The sequence below is a fragment of the Gorilla gorilla genome, chromosome 21, assembly GCF_029281585.2.
Source record: "Gorilla gorilla gorilla isolate KB3781 chromosome 21, NHGRI_mGorGor1-v2.1_pri, whole genome shotgun sequence".
NCBI lineage: Eukaryota > Metazoa > Chordata > Mammalia > Primates > Hominidae > Gorilla > Gorilla gorilla.
In genome coordinates, this window is record NC_073245.2 from 70,067,826 (window position 1) to 70,094,808 (window position 26,983).

The following is a 26,983-nucleotide window of genomic DNA, read 5'->3' on the forward strand; positions in this document are numbered from 1 at the left end:
TAGAGCTGGGGGTATTCAGTTCACCGTCTTCTAATAATGACAACATTGAGCACTTATGGGGTACTTCCTGGGGACCTAGCACTAGAACCAAGATTCCCACATGGATTGTCTCATGGAATACTTCCAAGAACTTTAGGAAGATATTTTTCTTTTTTATCATCATCCCCATTTGATGAATGAGGAAGTGGAGGATCAGAGCCTTAAGGTGACTTTCTCAAGGTGACCCTATGGTAAGGGATGGGGCTGGGTTTTTACTCCAACTTTTTAATATGAAAATTATCAAGTATACAGAAGAGTTGGAGGGACAGCGCTGTGAATGCCTGTGTGCTCACCACCAACATTTGACAGCCGTATTTGATGTGTGTGTGTGCGTGTGCACTCTTTGAATGTATGTTACAGGCATCATGACAGTTCATCCCTAAATACTTCAGCTGTGCATCCTAAGAAAAAGGTCCTTTATATCCTCATCACCATCTTCTCACCTAAGAAAACTAACAAGAACTCCGTAATATTATCTATTATTTGGTCTGCAATCAAATTTCCACATTTTTTCCATTGCTCCAAAATCCTTTTAGCTGTTTTGCTCTTGAACCAGGATCTAACAACTTTCTCACATTGCATTTAGTTTTTGCATCTCTTGAGTCTTTTGCAATCTAGAATGTTCTCTCCTTACTTTTTCTCCTCAGAACATTGACTTTTTGAAGTGAACAAACTGGCTGTGTTGCAGAGGGCCCTCAGTGATGCCGAGTGTGGTTGCTTGGAAAAGATGATGGCCACCAACCATTCTGTGGTGAAAGCTTCTGTTTTCTCTTGGAAATTATTCTGTAGGAGGGTATTTTGGCCACTTGCAAAAAACTTATCCCCCCAATACCCTCTCACCTAATGGCTTTCGGATCCATTGATGATTCTTTTCTGGATCGGTTATTTCACTGGGAGTTGCAAATGGTGAATTTGCTAAGGTGCTCTTCCTCTTGCATTGATGAGCAGGCATTCTGCTCCAGAGAAGAGCGTTCTCTCAACCAGGGCATCAGCCTGTCCCTTCTAAGATGGCTGTGTCAATGGGACCAGGGTGTGCACAGAAGTCCCTCCATGCAGGTCCACAGCAGACATAATCACCCTCTTTTGCACCCTCCTCTCTCTCACAGCACACTACAAACTTTCATCTCCAGGCTCTGAACGAGCTTCCAAAATCATGCCCTTGCACTCCTCCTTGGACCAGGAGGCAGCCACTTTAAAGGTTTTTGGAAATTTTGCCTACCACCTCCCAAACAAGCAAACTGCTGGAAGTGTTTGCTCTGGGACTGGTCTTAAGAGGTGTGTGCCTTGGCTTGGGAGCAGCTCGGGTCTGGGCAGCCTCGGGTCTTTGCTGAGCAGGTTGAGTGAAATACAGCATCACCCTAGGAACAGGCATAGCCTGGATTTTGGGGACTGAGGGAGTGAGGTTTCAATCCCTACCCCACTAGCTATGTTGCTTTGGGTGAGTGACAACCTCTCTGAGTCTCAGCTTCTCTGCCCTCATCGTGGGGCTCATGATGGTAAGGCTTACTGCAGAGGCTGCATGTGCTGTTCCCATGAAATAATGTAGAGGAGAGGGCCTGCCACTGTGTGCCAGTCATTTTCCTATTAATTATCCGCTTTTTTTTTTCTTCACAACAACCATGCCAGGATGATTCTGTGGCTGTTTGTAGTAATAGGATTCTTTTGGTCATAAGCAACAAAAACCCATCTCAAACTAGCTTAGGCAAGAATGGGTATTTCCTCAGGTACAGTGGCTCATGTAACCGGTTAAGCCTCATGATCAAGGGCCTTGAGCGCTGGGACTCAGTCCCTCTCACTGTTCTTGTTTCTGGACACTGTTTTTCTCTGTGTTGGCCTCAGCCTCAGTCCACCTCTCCCGTCTTGGTGCCTAGATGGCCTCTAGACGCTTCAGGATTTTCTCTCACTTGCATTATTGGTTTAGGTGAAGAGAATGTCTCTATCCTTCTGGCTCCAACAGAAATCCCAGAGAAGTCTGACTGGCCTGTTTTGAGTGATAGGCACATCCTGAACCAACCTCTGTGGCTGGAGGGATCCAGTTTTTGATTGGCCGTAATTAGAGTCAGACACTACCCTTAGAGTTGGAAGTGTGGTCAGCTCTATTCCTCAAAAGAAAACTGGGGTGCTGTTCCCAGAGGAGATGGGACAGATGCTAGGTAGACAAAAATAACACGTCCCTTGCACTTTGGGTCTGTGGATCGGCGGGGGGATGCTTGCTGGGTGAGGGAGCCCCCACATGCCTGGCCAGCGAGAAGGAGAGGAGCAGAATCGTCAGTGGGGCCTGGGAGGAGGACCACCGACTCACACTGAACTCCCAGCCTAAGCCGCGATTTATATTTAGCACGAGGAAAACTGTCAGGCTCTTAAATATGTATGGAATTGGAAGAGCCAGGAGGGAGAGAAAGTGCAGATTCTGCATGTGCCAGCGAGGAATTAATTAGAAATAAACGATATACGAGAAGCTGTCTAAATTCTGTTCTGCTTTTGATCTGGCTGCCAACCGATGACTTTGGGAATTCTCCACCAAGCCGTGACCACCTGGGCCTCGCGGGCAGCCCCTCCAGAACACCATACACCCGCTCCGTGTCCCTGATAGGTGGGGAAGACTGGGGCCTGCCTTCCTCTGCCTGGCCCTGTTGTCACAGCTCAGCCTAGGGGTGACTCGCTCCCATGGGGGTTGCAAATCTAGATGCCATCTTTGTGCCTGTCCCTTGGGAGGTGGGACTGTTTACAGAGCAGGGGGCGGGCAGGACCTGGGTGTTGGTGGAGACAATCTGCAGCCCCTTTTTTTTTTTTTTGAGATGAGTTTCACTCTTGTCGCCCAGGCTGGAGTGCAGTGTCACGATCTTGGCTCACTGCAACCTCTGCCTCCCAGGTTCAAGAAATTCTCCTGCCTCAGCCTCCTTAGTAGCTGGGATTACAGGCATGTGCCACCACGCCTGGCTAATTTTTTGTATTTATAGTAGAGATGGGGTTTCGCCATGTTGGGCAGGCTGATCTCGAACTCCTGACTTCAGGTGATCTACCCGCCTCGGCCTCTCAAAGTGCTGGGATTACAGGTGTGAGCCACCATGCCTGGCCCATATGCACCCCTTTCTAGTGCCACCCAGGTGGCCTAGAGTGCAGACCCTCTCCCAGGGACCTCTGCACCCTTAGCTCTCACTCCACTTGTTGGCATCGACCATGATCAATGTCCATTATCACCAGCCAGGTGTCAGACGGGGCATGGGCTGGGCCTCTGCTGAGGCTGGTAACACCTGGCCCTGGGCTGGATGCACAGTAGGTGCTTTTCAAGTGCCAGTTGGAGTCACAGCTCTGAACTGGAAGTGACCTGGAGCCAGAATGATTTTTTTTTTTTTTTTTTTTTTTTGAGACAGGATCTCACTCTGTCACCCAGGCTGGGCTCAGTTGATCCTCCCACCTTAGCTTCCACAGCTGAGTAGCTAGGACTACAGTTACACACCACCACACCCAGCCAATTTGTGTATTTTTTGAAAAGATGGTGTTTTGCCATGTTGCCCAAGCTGGTCTTGAACTCCTGGGCTCAAGCGATCTGCCCACCTTGGCCTCCCAAAGTGCTGGGATTACAGGCATGAGCCACCGCGCCCCGCCCAGAATGATCTTTTAAAAACAGCTCGTCATGTCACACCTCTGCCTAAGATGCTTTGGGGACTTCTCCTGGGCCTCAGGATAAAGCCCCTGGTTCTCACTATGCTATGCAGGCCCTGCCACCTCTGCCCTCACCAAACTCCCCACCACCTCTTCCCTCCTGCCCCTTGTGGACCAGTGTCATTCCCACTGGAGTGTTTCTGACCCTCAGAAGGGCTGAGCTTACTCCCCGCCCAGACTGTGCCCTGCAGTTTCCTCTTTTGGAACTCTCCAGCCCCAGATCCCCATGGGTTGGGTTCTATTTGTGAACTGGACCTCATGTCATTTGTCAGCCTTCAAAGTATCCTTGTGTTTTATGTTTTTAAAGCATTTATCATCATGTGACAGCATCCTCTGTAATCAGGTGATTGCCTAACTGTAGTTTGTTTCTTCTACAAGATTTAAGTAATGAGAGGAGAGAGACAGAGAAAGAGAGAGAGATCAGCACTGGCTGGTTGTCTTGGTCCCCAGAGCAGTACCTGGCACAGAACAGTGCTTAATGTATGTAGTTTGAATAAAATAAGTTTTTTTGATTGCATTTTTAGAATAAATTGATGAACATATAAAGAGCATTCAGAAGTCTTCATACTGTCTTTTAAATATTTCTATTTTTTATTGCGGTAACTGTAAATTCAAATGCCATTGTAAAAAATAATGCAGAGATCCTTCGTACATTTACCCGTTTCCCCCAGTGGTAACATTCTGTACAGCCATGGTACAGTAACACAGCCAAGCTGCTGACAGTGACAAAATCCATCACCGTCCCTCCAACGTCCCCAGTGGTCCTTGCTCTCATCTGTGTATGTGGATTAATGTTCTTTTATTGCCTGTGTAGGTTTGTGTCTCCACTGCCACAGTTAAGATGCTGGGCAGTTCCAACACCACAAGGAGCTCTGAGCTGTCCTATAACCACAGCCACCTCCCTCCCATATACTATTTTGAAAAGCCATACAGTTTTTGTTGCAATTAATTCCATGCAGAACTCCGTTAGGAAGTGCCAGGTGGATGCTGGTGCTGGCTGGTTCTGCAGCGGCTGCACACCTCGCTCTGCGTGCCCATCAGACACCACCCTGAGGGCTCCGGCCCAGACCTGGGATCACGAACAGCCAGGATCTCAAAATCCACTATGGAGGTGGTTAGGAAGCTCCAAGGGGCTCAGTGTGAAGCCTTAGAGGCCCTAGTCCAGCGCTTGCCTTCCTGGGTGTCAGCTAGGTGTCCTGGGACCTGAGCTAGAGGCAGGACATGAGCTGGCGGGGCCCAGCCCAGCACTGACAGCCTAGGGGATAAGCTGTGGGGGTGTCTCAGGCTTTGTGCCTGAGCTAAGGGGTCCTGGGCCCAGCCCTGATGGCCCAGGGTGTGAGCAAAGGACCCTGCCCAGCACTGGTAGCCACATTGGTAGTCACATTGGGTCCCCCCATGGTCGGATCATGCCTGTCTCACTCCCTTTTTGAGCCCAAGTCTCCTGCCCCCTGGGCAGTTCTGTGAGTAGCCAGGTTTCCTGTCAATAAACTCCTTCTTGGCTGAGATCAGAGTCAGTATCTGTCCTACAGCTCAGAGTCCCCAACCCCGGCAGGCAGCGCCTCATCTCCACCTCTGCAGAGTGACCTCTCTGCAAGCGTCCAGCCAGTGCCAGTGTGGTGCTCCATTCGGAGCTCAGAAGGCCCTCCCAGGAGGCAGTGGGGCCCAGGGGTGCTTTTAGGCACGAGCTCACCACCAGACCTCTTTCTGCTGAGCCACTGGGGCCTTCTCTGCCGCGGGGACTCGCTCGAAGACTTTTGCTCATGATCTTGAATTCCATTTAAGGACATCGAGGCACAGGAAAGCAGCCCACATGCTGCAGGGCCAGGATTAAACCCCACACAGTCCCCTCCTGCAGCTCAGTTCCCCCTGACCCCCACCAACTTCTGGGGTCCTCTGGGACAGAAGCTGGGCAGGTTCCTTCTCAGAACAGTCTCCGCCAGCAGCTTCATTTATGCCCTCAGCTGGGACCAGCCCATCTTTTCCCAGTTCGGGCCCCCTAATCCCTATGACCCAACTCCCTCCACGTTCGCCACCAGTCACCATTTAATTTACACCCAATCATGGGGGCCCATCCTTGCTCTGGTTTCGAGAAAACTACTCAAGATTCTGACTTCATCCAATTTTACTTTTTTCCCTTGTGAAGACTGGAATTCAGGGATATTTATGTTGCTGGGCCTGCGAAAGCTTAAATAAAGTAAGCTTTATCTGTTGGAAGCTGTCAGCTGATAAAAAAGAAAAGAATTAAGCATATTCCTATTTGATGAACTATGCAGAGAGGGGCAGCTTTCTGTCGTTTGGCTTCATTGTTCTCTGCAGAAACAGCCGCATGCCCACTTTGAGAACTGCCTCGGGACTCCAGTCTCTGACCCCTAAAGCCTGTCTGGACATTCAGATGTCTTGCTAACAGATGGACCGCTGGTGAGGCAGCTGCATGTGGGCGGGGGGAACGTTTGCCACTTCAGGGACGGCCATGGAGGGTGTTTCTCAGGACAAAAGCACATCCATGTCCCTCCTTTCCTGCAAGCCTTTTCCTGAGTCAGGGATTCCCATGCGGGGAGCCTCATTCCCTCCTGGGAAGCACCTTTCCTCCTTCCAGGGGAGCCCCCTGTGGCTAGATCATCTGCGCTTCCATTCCAAGAGCAGAGTCTGACAGGCTGGACCTTGGAGACTGATGTCTAGAGGGGACTGAAACCCTGCTGGGAAGTGCAGGTTCCCCGAGATGTGCCCCACCCAAAGTCCCTCTCCACAGGGGCAGAAAGTCAACTTTCAAAACCTGTGTGGGTTACACCACTCCTGCCCACTTCCACAGCCACCACCCAGGGCCAGGCCACCACCTCTCCCGCCTCTCTTCCCTGGTCTTCCCGCTCTGTCCTCACCCAACTGTGCTCCAAGTAGCAGGTTACAGCAGATCACTCCTCTGTTCCAAATCCTGCCATGTTCCCATTTCACACGCCCCTAAACCTGCCCACTCCCCACTTTTCCTCCTCCTACCCCACCCCCTGTCATTGTATCCAGCACTGCAGGGTTCCTGGCAGTGCCTCGAACATGCCAGGCACACTGTGGCCTCAGGGACTTTGCACTGGCTATTCCCTCTGGCTGGAATGCTCTTCCCCCAAATACTGGCACAGCTCACACCATCCCTCCTTCGTCTTCCATCAAATGTCACCTTCTCAATGAATTCTTCCCTGGTCACGCTATCTTGCAGTGCTACTTATTCCCACCCACACCCCATCCTCAGTATCTTGTCCATCTTGCTTTTTCTTTCCATAGTGCTCATGGCCTTTACAAATAGTAGTTTCTTTATTTATTATGCTTTGTTCATTGTCTGTCTCCTTTTGTACAAGGGCAAAACTCTGGCTACTTTTTTCTCTGTTACATCCACAAAGCCTGGACTAGTCGGAGTTTGATAAAATATTTGTTAATGAATGAACAGATACAGTGGCTCGTTGTAGAATGCAGGGGATTCTGGATAGAGTTGGGTTCGTACACAGGGATGGCTGGATGCATGTTCATAGAATAAGCAAGTTTATTTTGTGAAGATTTTACTTACAGATAACCTTCATGTTGGCAAATGACCAAGGTCATTTCCAATAAGAACTGACAAACTCAACACCGATTCCTAAAGCTTTGCAGAAAATCTCAAACATTCCTTTTTGCTGTTAGAAACAGAACACCTGACTCATACCGGCTTAAGCAAAAAGGAAATTTATTAGATCATGTGATCCCAAACCATCAGGGAGTAGTTCTGGCTTCAGGCAGGGGTGGATCCAACATTGGCTTTCTCACTCTGTTACTTGGTCCTGTTCTTCTCCACGTTGTCTTCATTCCGAGGATCCACTGGTGGCAATGTGGCTGCCAACAGCCCCAAACCTCTATCTTCCAAGTCAGAAGAAGGAAAAACTCTCTACCTGTTGGCTCCAGTACAAGTCCTAGGATTCACTTGGCTTGAACCAGGAGGACATGGTCAGGCAGGGTCACCTGTCCCACCTAGGAATGAGGGAAGGGCAGTCCCCAAGGGATATCCAGGGTCCCTTTGCCAGGGCAAGGTGTGGTGGATGCTGGGTGGTAACAGCAACATACGTCAACCTCTGGAAGATTGTTTGGAAAAGTCCCTCCAGGGAGCTGGCTAAAACCTGCTGGTGGAACGTGTCCCAGTGGCTTTGTGGAGCAGCGTCAGTATCAGGTCATCATTTCATGTCCAGATGCCACTGCAAACACTGCTCCATGCTACAGGTTGCCTGGGAGCCCAGAGCCATCTTTCTAAAACTTGTTCCTCTCTGGCCTCAAATACCTAAAGCTTGGGCTCTGCCTTGGCTCCCAAGAGCCAACTCCAGTCAGCCTCCCAGCTGCATCCCCCAATATGATGACGCGTGGCCCAGCCCTGGGCGCCTGCCCTGAACCCACCAGCCCCACCGTCACTGCCTTCACTGCCCCTTTGCCACAGGAGTCCTGGAATGACCTGTCAGTCCCCCTCTCCATTTCTCCAACTTGATTGATTCTTCCGGATCCTCTGCCCAGCCTCCAGGGAAGTCAGCCCCAGCAGCCAAGCCACCGCAAGGCCTCCTGGTGCTATCAGTCCGTCGCTACCCCTCCTTCACTGGCAAGGACTCACAGAGTATCCCTGGTGTGTGTGGACATCTTTCTCTCCTTCCCTCCCCTCTGCTGTGTTCCCTCCCCTCGTCTGTGTGCCTGTCATCTAGTGACATGATGATCATGGCAAAGACAATAGCAGCAGCTATAGCAGATACTGGCAGGGGCCCATCCTGTTCCCACTGCACCCAACCTGCAGGGTGCCAATGGCTTCCTTCATCTCCCACCTCAGGGTTTCTCCTGGCACAGGAGGAATATTCTGCACCCACGTGTAGAAGCGGAGAGCACGTGTTAAAGCCTCCCCACTCCTCTCCCCAGGAGCAGCCCTCAGCCAACGGCAGCCCGGAATTGGGTGAAGATCCCTTGGCCCTTGCTGGGTCCGTGCTGAGGCATGTCCCATGCACTTTCTAAGCAGGTCCCTGACCACAGGCTGACCCCTCATGAGCACAGCTTGTGTTGATTTGCCCTCCCTAGAGCCTCACTTTCCCACTCCCACACTGCCTGGATCACCTCCTGAAAACCGCCTGCACCAAAATCCTTGTCTCAGGCTCTGCATGTGGGGAACCCCAAAGTAAGAAAACAACAAACCAGGTGCTTGCCCGGTGCTAAGTGCCATGTTGGTGTTTTCTCTGGAACATTTATTTAAGCATCATATGAACCCATGCAGAAGTTATTATCTCATTTATAATTGAGCAGGACAGAGGCTTGGGGAGGGTAAGTGATTCAGCAGCCAGGGTCACACTGCTGACAGGAGCTGGCTCAGGACCCAGTGCAGTCCGCCTATCCCTGACGTCTGGGCTCCTGACCACTCTGCGATGCTGAGTGATGAATGCATGCACAGAAGACTGGCATGTGGGCCAACTCCAAGACTAAAGGAGAAATGGACCCAGATGGGGGAATGAGTGTGGCCACGGTCGCAGGCACATCAGAACACAGCTAGGAGGAGAGGACTCTCTGCTCAGCAGCCAGCCCACTCCTTCTGGAACAGTCATTCCAGACCTGTGCCATTGAGAGTAACTGAGAGCTCCCTTCATCCACACTGTTGTGCATGTGTGTAAGCATGTGTGTATGTGTGTGAACATGTGTGAGTGTGCATGTGTGGGTGGGTGCCCGCCCTACTAAGGAGACACGGCGTGTACACAACGCCCCATACCACCATGGGGTTTATGCTGTGAGGAGACAGACAAGGGTGCAGGCAGCAACATGGGGTAAGTGACGCCTGCCTGAAGGGTCAGGAAAGGTCCAGAAGTAGCTGAGCCAACTCCCACAAGGCAAGCTGTCAGAGTGAGGTGTTGCAGGGACCAGCCAGGCAGGCCTGGGCTGGCTGGGGCTGAGAGGAGGTGAGGGTTTGCTTTTCTCAGCTGTGCTCTGGTTGCTTTGTGACTCTAGCTGCATCCTTTCCCTCTCTCGCCTCAATGTCCCCACTAGTAAAGTTCCAGGAGGACCAGCGGTGCCTTCTGACATTTGAGTGGCCCTGGCAGTGGGGTCAGTTTCTGGAATAGGAACAGCCATTGGCCATCTTCCCACTGGCCCTAGCCCAGCTACACTGAGTGTCTGGAGTGGGCCTTGTAAACATGGGGTCAACCCTAGGATGGGCCTGAGGCTGGAACCAGGGCTGAGGGCAGGTGGACTGGCGTCTGTCCTGGTCCCCCCAGACCCACTGCTATGGGCTCACACCTGGCAACAACCTTTCCAGGACCACCTTCATGCTTTGTTAGGTCACTCACCAGCCTTTTCAGACTCCTCCTCTAACAAGGCAATGACGAAATATCTGTTCTCAGGAATGGAGGCCCATTATGGGAGACATTAGCTTGTTTGAATTTGGAAATGAGGTTGCAGGGGTGACATGCGAATGCTGTCTCTGTCTGCAGTGGGGCCTGGCTGGGCTCCTGTCTCATGTCGGGACATGGAATGCAAAGTTGACATTTGCTCTGTGGATGTTTCAGTCCCCTTGGCTGATGTCTGGAGAGCACAGGGCTGTGAGCTTCCTGGAGCACCCAGCTTGCCTGAGGCCAGGCCAAGAGACATTTCTGGGGTCTGAGGAAGTGACAAAAAGGACTGTTCCGTGTCCTAAGCCCCTCATTTCTAATCCTTGGAATTACTCCAATCGGGGAGAAAATGTCCTCTTGCAAAATGCTGCTGGCTGCCCCCACCCCCAACCTGAGTGACTGCCACCAGGGTGGGGTTGACTGCTGGGTGAATTCAGTATAAGTCAGGGACCAGTGCTTGCAGGCTGAGAAACCTGATGGTGCCAGCTTGCTTAGCTTGGCCCATGTCACGCCTTAACCAAGCTCATACATCCAACCAGAAGGCCGCTGGATTTGTTTAATCTATCCTGGGGATGAGTGACCAGTCCATTTCTATTCATAGGCAGAAGGTGGCTTTTGGAGTGCAGAATCACAGGGCGAGTTTGTCAGCTTATGTGAATGCTCCAAGCACTGGCTCAAGAAAATACTAACAGCACTCCCATGCAATATATACCAGCCATTAAGTCTGAAAGGTTTACATGTTTTTTCTTGTTTAATCATTTCAACCACAGGACCTTTGCATGTGACAAAGTCAAGCCCTCCTACCACAGTCCCTTATGTTTGTAGCACTTATCACAACCGTACTTTTGCCCTGGACTGTGAGGGTGAAGTCTCATTAACCCTGTTCACTGCTGTATCTCCCAGGCCTGGCACAGGGCCCTGCACATAGTAGATGCTTGATAAAGATGTATTGAATGAGTGGATAAAGACCCTGATGAGGGAGGCTCTATTATGATCTGGTCTTTTTACAGATGAGGGAACCAAGACTCAGAGAGCTGGAGTCACAGGCTTCAGTGGCGGAGCTGCTAAGTGGCAGAACCCAGATCTGTCCCCGGTGGGAGGAGCCTCTGCACATCTCTGCATGGGTCTCTGTGCTTTGATTTCATGATGGAGCACCAGAGGGCAATCTCACGGCCCGCATTTGTCTCACTACGTCCCTTACCCACTGACAGTTGTAGCTGCCAGCAGCCCCATCTCACCGATGACGAGATGGGAGCACTGGGAGGTTGAACAATCCACCCTGGGGCACAAGGTGAAGAGGGAACTGCACTCAGCCTTCTCTGGCTCCAAAGATGACAGGTTCCCTACTTGGCGCTGTCTCCCTGCCCTCCCCTCCCGTCCCCACCGTGCCTTTCATGGAGCAACTACCATGTGTGGGAAGTGCATGCCAGCCCTCACTGAACTGTCACCACCATGGCATGAGCTTTGCATCGTATCCCAGAAGTGCCTGCCCTGGCTTAGCTCTTGTAGAACAGCTCTTGTAGCACGCAGGACAGTCTCTGGGCCCCTCAGCTGTCAGGCTGTATGGAATCCAGAGCCTTCTCTCAGGTTCCGAGGAATTTCTTCCCATCCTCTGTCCCATCTTCTAATGAAAAGCTTCTTTAAGTTGCACAGAGGCACTTTGTCCTGAGACAGGCTTATTGAGACATCATATTCTTTTCTTTGTCAAGCCTGATGGGCTTATTTCACACACAAAATGAAATCTCAAAGTTGTCATTGTAGAAAGTCTGAAGAGTGGGTGGGGAATGGAATGACTTTCTCAAAGATGTCAGGAAGGTGCTTAGCCTGAGGTAGAAGGTGATGTCTTGTAGTGGGGAGGTGTGGGCCAACCAGCCACAGCCAGACAGCTGTCACAAACTGTGCCACCTTAAGCAAGTGGCTTAACATTTCTGTGCCTCAGTTTCCTTACCTGCGAAATGGAATAATAACAGCATCTGCCTCGTAGGATTGTTATGACATAGACTAAATAAGTGAAGGCACATATAGTGCGTAAATGCAAAAGCAGCTGTGCGTGTCAGGCACTGTACTGAACTCACTACCATCACTGCCAGCAGCAGCAGCAGCTGAGCCGTAATGGGCACGAGCAGCATGGCCATCGCATGATGCATCGGTTGGGAGCATTCGGCTGCTGGTAATAAACACCAGGAGTAGCTGTGGATTAATCTCGGCATGGATTCTCCTGGACCGCAGGTAGGCTGTCCATAGCTGTGGTGGCAGCTCCGTGGTGTCGGCAAGGACCTAGGTGTTTCTGCTTGTTGGCTCATCCATCTGAGCATGAGGCTTCCATCCTCCAGACTGCATCGTGCTCTAATATGACTGCTGGAATTCCATCCGACACCTCTGCGTTCCACGCAGGAGGAGGGAGGGCTGGGGCTGCACCAGCCGCCTCTGACTCACCGGTCCTGTGTACGCCGGGAGTGTCCCACTCCAAGCCCTGGCAGAACGCTTACCCTTGGCCCCTGCAGGGTGAGCTGGTAGGAGGGACAGGAGAAGCCGTCAATGATGACAGGGAGTTGGTGGATTAAGTGCCTCAGCTTCCTTGCCTCTGGGGTGGGATAACTCTGAGAGGCACGTTCTACACATTTCTCCTAAGATGGCCACAGGATTGGCCTCCAGTTGCTCCGGTTGCCATAGCCTACTCATTCCTACGCTCTTCGCTGGTTTCTCCCTTTGCTCACCTCCCTCTACCTTGGAAAAATTCCATTTGCACTTGAATTCTTGACTTACAGTCAGCTTCTGGAGGAACCCAGTGAAAGACAGGGGGCAAGGCAAAAAGAGGCACCCCCAGCTGTCTGTCCACCGCTTAAGGAGCCCCTCTCCCCAGCAGTTCCAAACAGCGTGTTCCTCTCACTGTGCCCTAGCTGCGGGGCGGCTGGGAAACGCAGTCAGCTGGGGGTTCTCTCACTCAGGAACAAGGAGCCCGGCTAAGGGAAGGCAGCCAGCATTCTCTGCCACTGCTAAAGAAGGAATAATTATGAAAAGTTTCTACGTTCATGTCAGGCCAGATCTGACAAGGAAGTGCTAACTCCCTTGGCCCCTTGAAGCTTCCTGAGAAACTTGTTCCTTCATTTCAGTCAACAGACATTCAGTGAGCCCCTACTGAGTACTCGGTCCTGGGGTGCCATCAAGAATGAGCCACGGCTCTTGATCTCATGGTGCTCATGAGGAACAGGAAGGAGGGGAGGCAGCCGAGGCTGGAGGCAGAGGAAGGGGCTAATGATGGGAGATGAGGCAGGGTTCCACAGTCCCCAGACCTCCCAGGCCATGTGGACCACAGAGGAGTTTGAGCCTCATTGTAGGAGCAAAGGGAGAGTGTGCTGGAGATTTATTTTATTTTATTTTATTTATTGTTTTTGAGGTGGAGTTTCATTCTCGTTGCCCAGGCTGGAGTGCAGTGGCCTGATCTCAGCTCACTTCAACCTCTGCCTCCCAGGTTCAAGCGATTCTCCTGCCTCAGCCTCCTGAGTAGCTGGGATTATAGGCGTCTGTCACCACGCCCAGCTAATTTTTTGTATTTCTAGTAGAGACGGAGTTTCATCATGTTGGCCAGGCTGGTCTCAAACTCCTGATCTCAGATGTCCACCTGCCTCGGCCTCCCAAAGTGCTGGGATTACAGGCATGAGCCACTGTGCCTGGCCTATTTTTTTAACTTTTATTTTAGGTTCAGTGGTACCTATTTTAGGTACATGTTTGTTATAAGGTAAACTCATGTCACGGGGGTTTGCTGTGCAGATTATTTTGTCACCCAGGTACTAAGCCCAGTACCCAATAGTTATTTTTTCTGCTCCTCTCCCTTCTCCTACCCTCCACCCTCAAGTGGGTCCCAGTATGTGTTGTTCCCCTCTATGTGTCCATGTGTTCTCATCATTTAGCTCCCACCTATGAGTGAGAACAAGCGGTATTTGGTTTTCTGTTCCTGCACTGGTTTGCTGAGGATAATGGCCTCCAGCTCCTCCCATGTTCCCACAAAAGACATGATCTCATTCTTTTTTATGGCTTTATAGTATTCCATGGTGTATTTGTACCACATTTTCTTTATCCAGTCTGTCACTGATAGGCATTTAGGTTGATTCCATGTCTGCTATTGTGAACAGTGCTACGATGAACATTTGCGTGTATGTGTCTTTACGGCAGAATGACTTGTATTCCTCTGGGTGTAATGGGATTGCTGGGCCTAATGGTAGTTCTATTTTTAGCTCTTTGAGGAATCGTTACACTGCTTTCCACAAGGGTTGAACTGGTTTACACTCCCATCAGCAGTGTATAAGTGTTCCCTTTTCTCTACAACCTCACCAGCATCTGTTATTTTTTGATTTTTTAATATTATGTGCTGGAGATTTGAAGCAGGGGCTACATTGCTGCTGCATGGAGGGTAAATTCATGTTACGGGGTTTGTTGTACAGATTATTTTGTCACCCAGGTACCAAATAGTACCCAATAGTTATTCTATTATTCTTCCACCCAAGCTTTGCCATAAATTTGATGTCTGTTCTTCAATTTTAGCAGGGCAGTCTGTGGGGCAGAGGGCCATGAGTGGCCAGAGGAAGTCAGGGAGGAGAGCTGCAGGGGATCCACTTTCGAGAAAAGCTGGGGAAGCAGGCCCCGGGGAACTGGGGCTCCTGCATGTGGTTTCCCTGCTGTCTGCCCTGGGCCAGTCTCCGCGCCCCTCCAAGGGTTGTGGGAGGATGTGTCTAATCCCATTGGTTCCATTTCTCTGGAGAAGCCGGATTCATACGGGCCCAGAAACTCCAGTCACTTCCCCTCATTTTACACGAGTAAACTGAGGCAGCGGCTCGGTCCCACTCCTGAACATAACCCAGTGCCTGGCTTATGGAAAGTTTGTCGGGGTACTCAACACAGACTCACTGGGTGAATGAATAAGTGAAAATTTCAGTGACTGTGGGGGAAGCAGCTCAGTGCACAAGCTCTGGCCACCAAGTGATGGATGAACAGTCAGCTTGAACATTTCCTGAAGATGCTGTGTCTGTAATTCTCAACCAGGGCTGAATTTTTTTTTTCTCTAGGGTGCATTTGGCAATGTCTGGAGAACTTCTGGTTCTCACAACTTGGGGGTGGTGCTACTGACATCTGGCAGGTGGGGACCAGAGATGCTGCTAGTCATGCTCCAGTGCATAAGGCACCCCTCAACATAGAATTTTCCAGCCCCAGATGGTGGTGGGTTGAGGAGCCCTGTGCTACATGTAACTCCTGTACAGCACTAACCATCTGAACAAGATCATCTCATTACACAGCTGTTTACAGGAGGCCTCCGTTGTGTCCTCTCTACTCCCATCAAACACTCCCCCTTCCATAAGCCCCACTGGGGCACCAACCCGCGCCCACCTCAATCATGAGCTATCAGTGAGGTCGAGCCTCTTTCCCCGCTCACATGACCAGGCACAGCCAATGAAAGCATCATCCTCTGGCCACAGAGAGTGGTTCTGAAGGCAAGCAACCCAATCAGGACAGCGCCACCCAACTGGGAAGGCAGAGTTCTCCTTCTCCTGGTTCTGAAAACTGCCAGAGGTCACGCAGGTGACAGTCATCACAGGAAAACAGGACCAAGGGTGGGGCAGGCCCAGTCCCCAGGGCATGCTTTGTGCTCCAGGCTGTGTTTACCCGGCTTCCTCACTGTAGCCACAAAGTGTCTTGGTGCACATGAAGAGAAGCAGTAGTGGTTGAACACGCACAGTGTCCCAGGCACCTGCCTGCTCCCGCACCTCCTCAGCACATGCCTTCCTCCCGTGCCCTCCTGGGAAAGACAACTGTTTCCACTTAAATCAGTTCCAGGGGTTCACTCATAACCTATGGATAACCTGACACCACCTGCTTAGGTAAGCAGGGAATTTAATGCCTCAAGTACCTCAAAAGCCCATAAAGACTACAGACCAGGCTTGGTCCCGCAGCCAGTCAATGTCCCCAAATTCCCATCTCTTCACTCTGTCTTCTGCACTGTTGGTTTCACTCTGAGGCTCCAAGATGGCTCCCAGGAAAGAGAGTGGGTCTCTGTCCCAGAATTCTCAGCCCGAGTCCCAACCTTCACTTTGATTGGACTGCATTGGGTCACATGGCCACCTGGGATCCAATTGCTTCTGCCAAAGAGATGGACTTTAGTGATTGGCTTACCTGAGGCCACATGCTCCTAACAAGAGCGGGAGGTGGAGTTGACTTCTTGAGAAGTCAACCTGCATCCCCCACTGGGAAAGGGGAGAGATGGAACGATGCAGGAAACTGTAGGGAAAAGGCAGCAGCCAAAGAGGAGGCAGCTGGGAGGGTGAAGTGACTTGCTTTGAGCACCATTTCTCATCATTGCATATCTGACTGCCCAGACATATTAAAGATTTCTTCTTAACAGCCAGAATCCCTTGCTGCACCCAAAGTGGTGACAAGAGAATCAGCCAGGGGTCTCGTGAGTGCCATAGGAAGGACTGGGGGCATTGTGGTCAAGATGATAACAGTATGAGCTGCCACTCCCTGTGTTAGACTCATGAGGGACTTTCATATTGTCGAGCTCAGTACTTCTCAAACAGCCCTATGTTTGAGTAGGTTGGGGAGTGGGGGAAAGGGGTGATTATTATTATCCCCGGTTTGGAGATGAGGAAATTGAGGCTCCAAGGGTCTGTGCCTCATGTTCAGGGTTCCATACTAGGAAGGGGTAGAACTGGGACTTGAACCCAGGCTGATGTGACTCAAAACTCCCTCGAAGGAATTGGCCCATGTGATTCTGGAGGCTGGCAAGTCCAAAACCTGCAGGGTGAGCTAGCAGGCTGGAGACCCAGGACAGCTGATGCTCCAGTTCAAATCCAAAAATGGTTTGCCAAAGAACCAGGAAAAGCTGACGTTCTTTATGAAGTTCGAAGGTAGTCTGTGGGAGAATTCTCTCTTGCTTGTAGGAGGCCTATCTTTTTGTTTTATTCAGGCTTTCAACTGATTGGATGAGGCCCAGACACATTATGGAGGGCAATCTGTTTTACTCAAAGTCCACTCATTTAAATGTTAATCTTATCCAAAACACCCTCACAGAAACACCCAGAATAATGTTAGACCAAATATCTGGGCACTGTGGCCCAGCCAAATTGACACAAAATTGACTTTCACAGTCCACTTCTTGCTCCAAAAGCCAAGACTCTTAGATGCTGATTTTTACTACTTTTCTTTGCTAGTTTTATCATTCTTTGAAATGATTGATTTTAACTATACACAATTCATATGTATAAATTGTACCATTAATTGCAAAAGTAGTGCATGACCATGTTCAATTTGTAAAGAGTAAAATATTACAGGCAAGTGCCCTTTGTTCATTGTACCAAATCCCCAAACTTTTCCTTGAGGGGTGATATAGGGCATCTGTCAAGGAAGGCTAGGTTATTCTGTAATCACAACAACAACATACAACCCAGATCTCCAGGCTTCAGAGCTACATGTACATCTGGGTTGGAAAGGGGCTCTGCTCATTGGCACAAGGTTGGCAGGGAGCTACCAACTTGGAGATGGTTGATTGTCATGCCAGAGCAAAAAGAACTCTGAGGAATTGCACATCAGCAATTAAATGCCCAGCAGTGGCCCTGTGATACTTTTGCTCATAACTCGTTGGCCAGAAATAGTGACATGTTCCCACTGAACTTCAAGGTGCTCCAGAAGTACAGTTGGTCAGAAATATTCGGAAACCAGATAGTGACCTCCACACACTGGGATCAGTTTGTGTGTTCCTTTTGCGGCCTCTTTGTATGCGTTTGCATACATAGGTAGAAAATATGTAATGTATTATATTATAAAGACCATTCTGCAACTCTTTTTCTTTCCCTAAGAAGTATCTTAGAGAATTTTCCATGTCAGGATGTGTACCTTGGCTTCATCCTTTTAAAGGATGCAAATGATGTCATGATTTGGACACTTGATAGTTTATTTTGCCAGTCCTCTATGGAGGTGTTGTCAGTTTTTGCTGCTATGAGGAATCCTAAAATAGATGTTCTAACCTGTGCTCTTTAGTGCACATTCCTCAGAAATGCTGGGTGCTGGCTTGCGTATTAAAAATTTGATACTAAAAAATTATCCTCTAAAATGACTATACTAATATATACTCCCACTGGCAGTAAATGGCAACTCCCCACTTGTTCCCTAACTAGTAATGTGAGTGGACTTCAAAAAGTTCATGGAAGAATGAAATTAAAAGATAAAAATGAAAAACATAAACTTTATAAGCTCCAGCAAGGTCAAAACACTCTTGTAAGCAGTGGTACCAGCTATTTAGTCCATCCCTTAAGAACTGAGGGTCCTGGGAATTTAGCCATGTCAATAGAGTTTTTTTTTACATTATTAACTGAAGAAAAAAAGGGCCCTTTAAAGATTTTTTTAAGAGTAGCAAACACGTTTTTTACAAAGTCAGAAGGAGCAGATCAGGACTTTAAGGTGAATGCGTAATGATTTCTCATCAGAACGCTCTCAAAATTGCCATTGCTTGACAAGAGGAGTGAACAGGAGTATTGTCATGGTGGAGAAGGATTCTCTGCTGAAGGTTTCCTGGGCATTCTTCTGCTGAAGTTTTGGCTAACTTTCTCCAAACACTCTAATAATAAGCTGATGTTATTATTCTTTGGCCTTATAGAAAGTCAACAGCAAAATATCTTGAGCATCCCCAAAAAACTGTTGCCATGACCTCCTGATGGTCCACTTTTGCTTTGACTGGACCATTGCCACCTCTTGGTAGCCATTGCTCTGATTGTGCTTTGTCTTCAGAATTGTACTGGTAAAACCGCATTTCATCTCCTGTTAATAATTCTTTGGAAAAAAAGGTTTCAGGAACTTGATCCCCCTACTTGTTTAAAATTTCCGTTGAAAGCTCTGCTCTTGTCTGCAGCTGATCTGGGTGTAAGGGTTTCGGCACTCAGTGAGTGAAAAGTTTGTTCACCTTTAATTTTTCAGTTAGAATTGTGTAAATTGAACCAGTTGAGATGCCTGTGGTGTTCGCTAGCATTTCTGCTGTTAATCGTTGGTCCTCATCAATTACAGCATGAACAAGCTGAATTTTTTTCTCACAAATTGATGTGGACAGTCTGCTTCTGTGAGCTTCATGTTCAACATCATCTTGCCCTTTCTGAAAATGGGTTATTCATTTGTAAACTGCTACTTTCTTTGGGGCACTGTCCCCACAAACCTTTTGCAAACCATCAATGATTTCACTCTTCTTCCACCCAATTTTGCCATAAATTTGATGTTTGTTCTTCAATTTTAGCAGAATTCACATTGCTCTGATATAGGCTCTTTTCAAACTGCTTTCTTATCCTTCTTAGTGCCTCAAAGTCGATTCTGTTCAGACATAACAAGTTAGTACAAGTTAATTTTGGTGCAAAAATTTTGAGATCTATGCATAGTTTTTTATAATATACATTTTCTATGAAATTTTTGAAGACCTCCTTTCTTATAACACATTTACATTTATTTTTAATCTGATGGGAGATCCCTCCTTAATTTAAAAAAATTTTAATAAGTGTTACCTCTAAAAAATTAAACAATGGAGATATATAGAGAAAAACGCCCAAGCCTCTTATCTGCTTTTTTCAATTTCTGATTTCATGCTCCTCTCTGGAGGAACCACTGTTAAAAGTTTGAAGTGTTTCTTACAGATTTCTCTCTGCATTTACATAACATAAATTAATAATTATATATTGATTTTTAAATGCATAAGTGTGATTGCTGTATTATATATTGTCCGGAGCTTGCTTTGCTACCCCCTGTGCTCCCCTCAATTTTTAACATCTCTTATCATGTTGGTTTTTATAAAATTAAGTTACTGGCTGCTTGGATTCTCTTTTATTGTTCTGTCTTCTGACACAAGCTTTTTATCTACAGATGAGACATGGAGAAAGGGAGGGGAAGTTGATGACAGGGCTGCCTGTTTTTCCTCTTCCCCTTCCCGGAGATGAGTTTCATGGGTGGAGTGACCAGCGTCCAGACATCTCTCTGGGCGGAGGCAGGATGAGGAAAAGGCAGGCTGGCTGCAAAGTCTCCGATGAGGGAGAAGGGAGGTTGGGGGCTGGCATGACTGAGGGCTGGGGATGTGATGCAGACAGGAATTGTTCCAAACTCCGGTGGGGAGAACATCTCCTGTGGCAAAATCCTGCAAAATGCTATTAAGGATAAATTTTTTATTGCTCTGTCCCGTAGGCAACTTGGGAAAATAGCATAGTCTCAGCATAAATGAGTTCCCGTTTTATTTTATTTTTAAATGATGCTTTCAGCACTAGTTCTGACTCTGGAGGAATGAAGCAGTCACGGCTGCGGCCACAGTGTCAGAGAGAGGGTGGGAGCAGATGCAATCAAGTGAGGCAGGAGACCGACCCTTAAGTAGGACAGGGGGACCCCAGGGGCTGGCCCAGCTCTCTCCACACCATTCCCCTCCCACACTTCTCTCCCCAGCCAAGGGTTATGGGAGGGAAAGGGAGCAGTTATCTGTGTGTCTCTGGCCAAAGAAAATTTAAATGAACCAAATGACAAGACATAATGCAGAAACCATGCGTGGTGCCATTTTCTCATAAAATGTCTAGACTTATTGACTTATTTACAATTATTTCTGTGGTGCTTCTTATGTGTCTCTTACTGCTTTAAGAGCTTTTGGAGTGCTAATTTATTTATTTGTTACAGCAACGTTATTGCAGAAGGTTCGATCACCTTGCCTGCCACAAAGATGGTGGGGTGGTGGAATGGGGCATGCACCCAGCCACAGGACATCTGGTAGAAGGGCATGTGTGCCAGTCCACATGCCCTTCCAGGCTGTGCATGGCCCCACTTTTGCTCAGCTGCCTTCCCCAGCAGTGGATCACCCTGTCCCTGAGGTCGTCAAGCGCCGGCTGCCTCTGCTGTCTTCTCAGCCCCACACCTCAGCCTCCACTCAGATGAGGGTAGGGCTTCTGCACAGCCCGCATCACACGCTCGTGTGTGATCACGGCTGCTCTGGTGCACGAGTTTACGTGGAGGGGAACTTTAGATGCTCTGGTGGCCATCCTGGGGCCATCCTAAGGGGCAGCACAGCACACCCTAAGAGTGTGGGGAGAGAAGTCAACACCCTACAGGCAGATCATCAAGCAAAGCAAGATAGGAGACAAGAAGGAACCAGTAGACAGGTCACTCCATCTCCTTGCTGGGCAGGCCAGTCCAGGATGTGGTGGCTCTGCACAGCATCTCACAGGACATCCTGCCTCACTGAGCAGCCAGCTGGGTTTCCTTGACCAGCTGTGGCCAGCTGGGACATGTGCCCCTTGTCTGCTCTCCCTCCTTCCTTGCTTCACGTCCCTCACCCCTCAGGCTGGCTTCCCTTGGGCTGCACTCCTGGATGAAGTAGTGTATAGCTTTGCCTCCAGCTCTACTTTTCAGGGAATTGCTGCTGAACCAGGTAGAAGGAGGCTTCATCAGAGCAGCTACCATTTCTACAGCCCTGCCCTCCCCCAGTCCCACGCAGGGCAATTTGCTTGGATTCACTCCCTGCATCCCATGGGAGGCCCGGGAGGCTGGTGCTATGAGGCCCTTTGTGAAGACAAAATGCAGCGTGCCTGAGGCCACCAGGTGAGCAGCATGCCCAGGGTCACCAGGAACCAGGAACTAGGAGGAAACAGGATGTGATTCTGGGCAGTTTGGATCCAGAATATCTGCTCTCAAGTGTCATGCTTGAGTCAGAGGCTGATGGTCACCTGCCCATGGCTATTCTCCACGTGTGACTCCAGGAGCTTCACATAAAGTATCCCAGTTAGTTCTCTGGAAAACCCTGAGGAGGGAGATCCCATGATTCCTGTTTTACAGATGCAGAACATTTGACTCTGAGAGGTTTGAGTATTTATTCATTCAGCACACATCTGCCGGATGCCTCTCCTGTGCGAGGTGCTGGTCCAGATGCTGGGGCTGCAAGCGTGGGCAAGAGGCTCATGGCCTGTTGACCATGTGCATGTGCATGTGTGTGTAAGAACATACAAACACATACAGACTAATGACAGATTACAATCCATCCTACCAAGGCTTCCTTTGTTTAGGGCGGCCAGGAAAGTCCTCCCGAGGAGGTGCCAGCTAGGCGATGTCAGAAGGCTCTTGGGGACCAGCCTGCAAGGGTAGGGGTCAGGAAGAGCATCTTAGGCAGAGGCAGAGGGAACAGTGCCTTCAGAGACCTTGGTGTAGGAAACGTCTCCGAAGGCTGGAGGAAAGGGGGGCTTGGAATTTACTCCAAGGGTGATGGGAAGGGGAAGGGGAAAGGGAATAGCCATTTGCTGTTAAGAAGATCCCTAGTGTGGGAGGGAGTGGGTCTGTAGGGATGGATTGCAGAGGGCAGGGGTGGAAGGGGGAGCCTGGGAAGGAGCTGCTGCAGCATGGGGGGGCCTCCTTCTGTGTGATCTGCACAGCCCATTGTCTCCCCCAGACCCTGGTTGAGGAGCCTGGGGCTGGGAGGCTGCTCTGTGCCAACCAAAGCACCCAGAAGCCCAGGGGTCCAGACACCTTGGTGTTTGCAGGACGATGGAGAGAATGGGGTTGGAGAAGGAGAAGCCTGGGGGTAGGCTCTATAAGGGCTTGGTGCTCACTGCGAGCATTCCTCAGTGCTCTTGGGGTACAATCAAGAACATCCAGATTCCTTAGCAGGCTACACGCGGCCCCCACCTTGAGATCTGTCAACACCCTCCACCTCATCCTGACTCTCTTCCTTCTGCAGTTCCACAGTTGTCATCTGGAAGAACTCACGGGTCCTCCAGAGGCTGTCTTTCATCCCGGGGTCTTAGCACCTGCTGTCTTCTCTGCCTGGTCCCACCCTTCTGCCACCACCTTCCAACACGACAGGCCTCCCCCTACCCAAAGTTCTCTCCCTAGTCTTATCACAAGCGTTTGCTTTGGCAAGCCTCCAGACCCCAGGATCAGGTTAGGTGCCCCTCCTTAAGCCTCCCCAGCCCTCTTTATTTGCATGTTTATTTGCATATTTGCCCCATTCACCTGGGAGCTCCCGGGGGCAGGAACTGTGTCTCTTTTGTTCATGGCTGTAGTATCCCCAGCACCTTGTGCAGAGCTTGGCACATTGTAGGTGCTCAATTAAAATTGGGTGAGCAAATGAATGCTGAATGAATACAAAGGACTATCCATGGGGAGGAAGGAGTAGGTTTATTCCTTGTGGCCTCCAACAGGCAGAACCAGTTTCAGTGGCTGAAAAGTACAGCGAGGCTAATTTTTATTCCCTGTAGGAAAAAGTCTCTCCAATAACTGACATTTTGGGATGGTGCAGAACTTTCATCCCACTGTGGAAATTTTTAAGTGGGTGCTGGGTGGGTCACTTGCCCATCTTCCCACTACACAATGAACATCTGGGAGGCAGGGATGGCATCTTTTTCTTCTTGTACCCAGAGCCTGTGCAGTTCATGCACACTGCAGAGTTGCTTAGTCTGTGTGCCCTGAAAGCAGGGATGTGGTTGTCTCCACCCCCGAAATCTTCTAAACCCACACTTTCCTGTCCGGCAGCCGCTTATCACAAATGGCTACAGTTGGGTCTGAATGGAGCTGAAATGCGTCTGAAATACAGCTGGGTCTGAATGGAGCTGTACGGCCAGTGTAAAATACTCAATGGATGTTGAAGACTTAATATAAAAAAGAAATGAAAATGTTGATAATTTGCTTACATGTTGAAATGATAATCTTTTGAATATATTGGGTTAAATTACATATATTATTAAAACTAATTTCACCTGTTTCTTAGTTCTTATTTTGTTTTTTTAAGGTGATTACTAGGTAATTTAAAATATGGCTAGCATTGTATTTCTATCATAGAGGGCTGGTCTAGAATAGTGCTTCCCACCTTTCTTGGGTTTACTGTATGTTCTTAAATCCTGTCAGTCCTGCACTGCGTAACAACATTTCAGCTGATGACAGCTGCATGTGACGGTGGTTCCGTAAGATCATGGCAGAGCGGACATAGAAACCTGGTACATGGCACTTGCTACTGGCATTGCAGATCAAGTAAGGGAAATGATTGATATTCGTAATAGTGCTTGGGCATTTGGTTTTCCATGTGGAAAAAAAAAACGGTTACATGTTGCTTAATGGCAGGGATCTGTTCTAAGAAACGTGTCCTTGGGTGATTCCAACCTTGTGGCAATATCATAGAGTTACTGACACAGCCCTAGATGGTACAGCCTGCTATACACCTAGGCTATTTTGTGTAGCCTATGGCTCCTAGGCTATGAACCTGTACAGTACGTGACTGTACTGAATAAGTCATTATAACACAAGGGTGAGTACTTGTCTATCTAGGCATACCTCAATATAGACAAGGTACAGTAAAAAAAAGAAGAGATATAAAAGATAAAATATGGTCCACCTGTATAGTGCACTTCCCATGAACAGAGCTTGCAGGACTGGAAGTTGCTCTGGGTGAGTCAGTGAGTGAGGCTGAGGTGAGTGAATGTGAAGGCCCAGGACATGAATGTGCGCTGCTCTAGACTTGATGAATGAACGTCGTACACTTAGGCTACACTAAATTTACTTTTTTGTGTTTTTTTTTTTTTTGAGACAGAGTTTCACTCTTTTTGCCCAGGCTAAAGTGCAGGGGTGCAATCTCGGCTCACTGCAACCTCCACCTCCTGGGTTCAAGTGATTCTCCTGCCTCAGCCTCCCAAGTATCTAGGATTACAGGCGGGTGCCACCATGCCCAGCTAATTTTTGTATTCCTAGTATAGACAGGGTTTTGCTGTGTTGGCTAGGCTGGTCTTGAACTCCTGAGCTCAGGTGATACACCTGCCTTGGCCTCCCAAAGTGCTGGGATTGCAAGTGTGAGCCACCAGTGCCCGGCCTAAATTTACTTTTAACATTCTTGTTTCTTCAATAATAAATTAACCTTAGCTTACTGTAACTTTTTTACGTTATAAACTTTTGAATTTTTATAAACTTTTTGACTCCGTTTTAATAACACTTAGCTTGAAACACACATTATAGAGCTGTAACAAATATTTTCTTTCTTTATACCCTTATTCCATAAGCTTTTTTCTATTTTAAAATTTACTTATTTACTGTTAACTTTTTTGTTAAAAATGAAGACACAGAAACACTAGGTTAGGCCTTACACAGGGTCAGGATTGTCAATATCACTGTCTTCCACCTCCATGTCTGTCTCACTAGAAGGTCTTCCGGGGCAATAACGCCCATTGAGCTGTCATCTCCTATGAAAACAATGCCTTCTTCTGGATACCTGCTGAAGGACCTGCCTGAGCCTCTTCTTGGGAGGTGACACTCTTTCCAGAAATAAGTCCATGATGGTTTTCTTAGTTTATGTCTTTTTTTCATCATAAATCTTCTCATAAGCAGGTAATGTGTCATGAATATTCATCTCTATTACTGAAAACCTGTTGACGCTGGGGTCTATGTTTTCAGATTTTGTAAGGAAATTTTGAAGACCGTGAAAGCTGCTGCTAAACCCTTCACTGTGAATTTTCTTGGGGATCCTCTTCTTTTTCTTTCTCTCTCTCTCTCTTTCTTTTTTTTTTTTTTTGAAACAGTGTTTTATTCTGTTGCCCAGGCTGGAGTACAGTGGTGCGATCATGGCTCACTGCAACCTTGACCTCCCAGGCTCAAGTGATCCTCCCGCCTTAGCCTCCTGAGTAGTCAGGGATACAGTTTCCACCACGCCCAGGTGATCTTTTAATTTTTTTTGTTTTGTAGAGACAAGGTCTCGCTATGCTGTCCAGTTTGGTCTCGACTCCTGTGCTCAAGCAGTCCTGCTACCTCGGCCTCCCAAAGTGTTGGGATTGCAGGCGTAAGCCACTGCCCCTGCCTCTTCTTTTCCTTCTTTCTTTTGCCTCTTCTTCAGCTGTGCATTCTTGTTCTAGTTTCAACAATTCCTCATTAGCCAATTTCTCAGGGATCATCTCTAGGACAGGAATTTTTCAACTTCATTGTAATCTTATGGGACCACCACCATATATGCGGTCCATTGTTAACCAAAACATTACTAAGCAGCACATGACCATATATAAACAGAAATATACACAGCATCTAGGTTTGGGTAAGTACGCTCTATGATGTTCGCATAACAAAATCACCTAATGATGCATTTCTCAGAACGTATCCCCAGCGTTAAGTGGCACATGACTGTGTACTGGAGTTTTTAGCCTTTTATCGGAAAGGATCAAAAGACCATAAGCACCTTTAACTATGACAAACTTAGGATTGTCCTCAGTGTACTTCCTGGGCTGGTACAGTCGAGTCACACAGCGTGTCTGAGGGCCTCCTCAGTCCCTGGGCTCCCCCTGGTTGGTGGCATGTGGGTGGCTACTAAATGGGACTCTTTACTTCAAAGGCCTTGCTGTCTTCTGTATATTGAATATGCCATCTGTCTTTGCAAAGAAAGTTTCTTCTTGATTCTTGTACCCAGCCTAAGGCACCTGACATGTGCTGAGGCATTCAGCTGACTCAGCCCAAAGTTCTTTCACGCAGAGATCAGTGTAAGACTTGTGTATCCTCATTCGATGTATATATATATATATTTTTCTGGGAATTCATATTAAAAGTGCACATCCATTACATTAACCCAGCAATCCCATTCGTACAAATCCATCTTAAAAGGATCAAAGCGTGGCACTTAATCCGAGTTCCTCCGTTGAGGACTAGGATTCTCTTACAGCTTGCTGGTTCTGCCTCCCAGATGTTGAAGGCCAGCCTCCGTCTGACGGTTAGACCTGGGCCAAGTACAGTTGTTAAATATCTGGACTCACATCTGCACACACAGATGGCGATTGCAGGGTTGTCTGTGGTCAAAACAACAAAACGAGAAACAACGTAAGTGTGATTGATAAGGAACATGTTGGTCCACCTGTATTGAGGAATATTTGTTGCTACGAAAAATCATAAGTTAGAGCCACACGAAT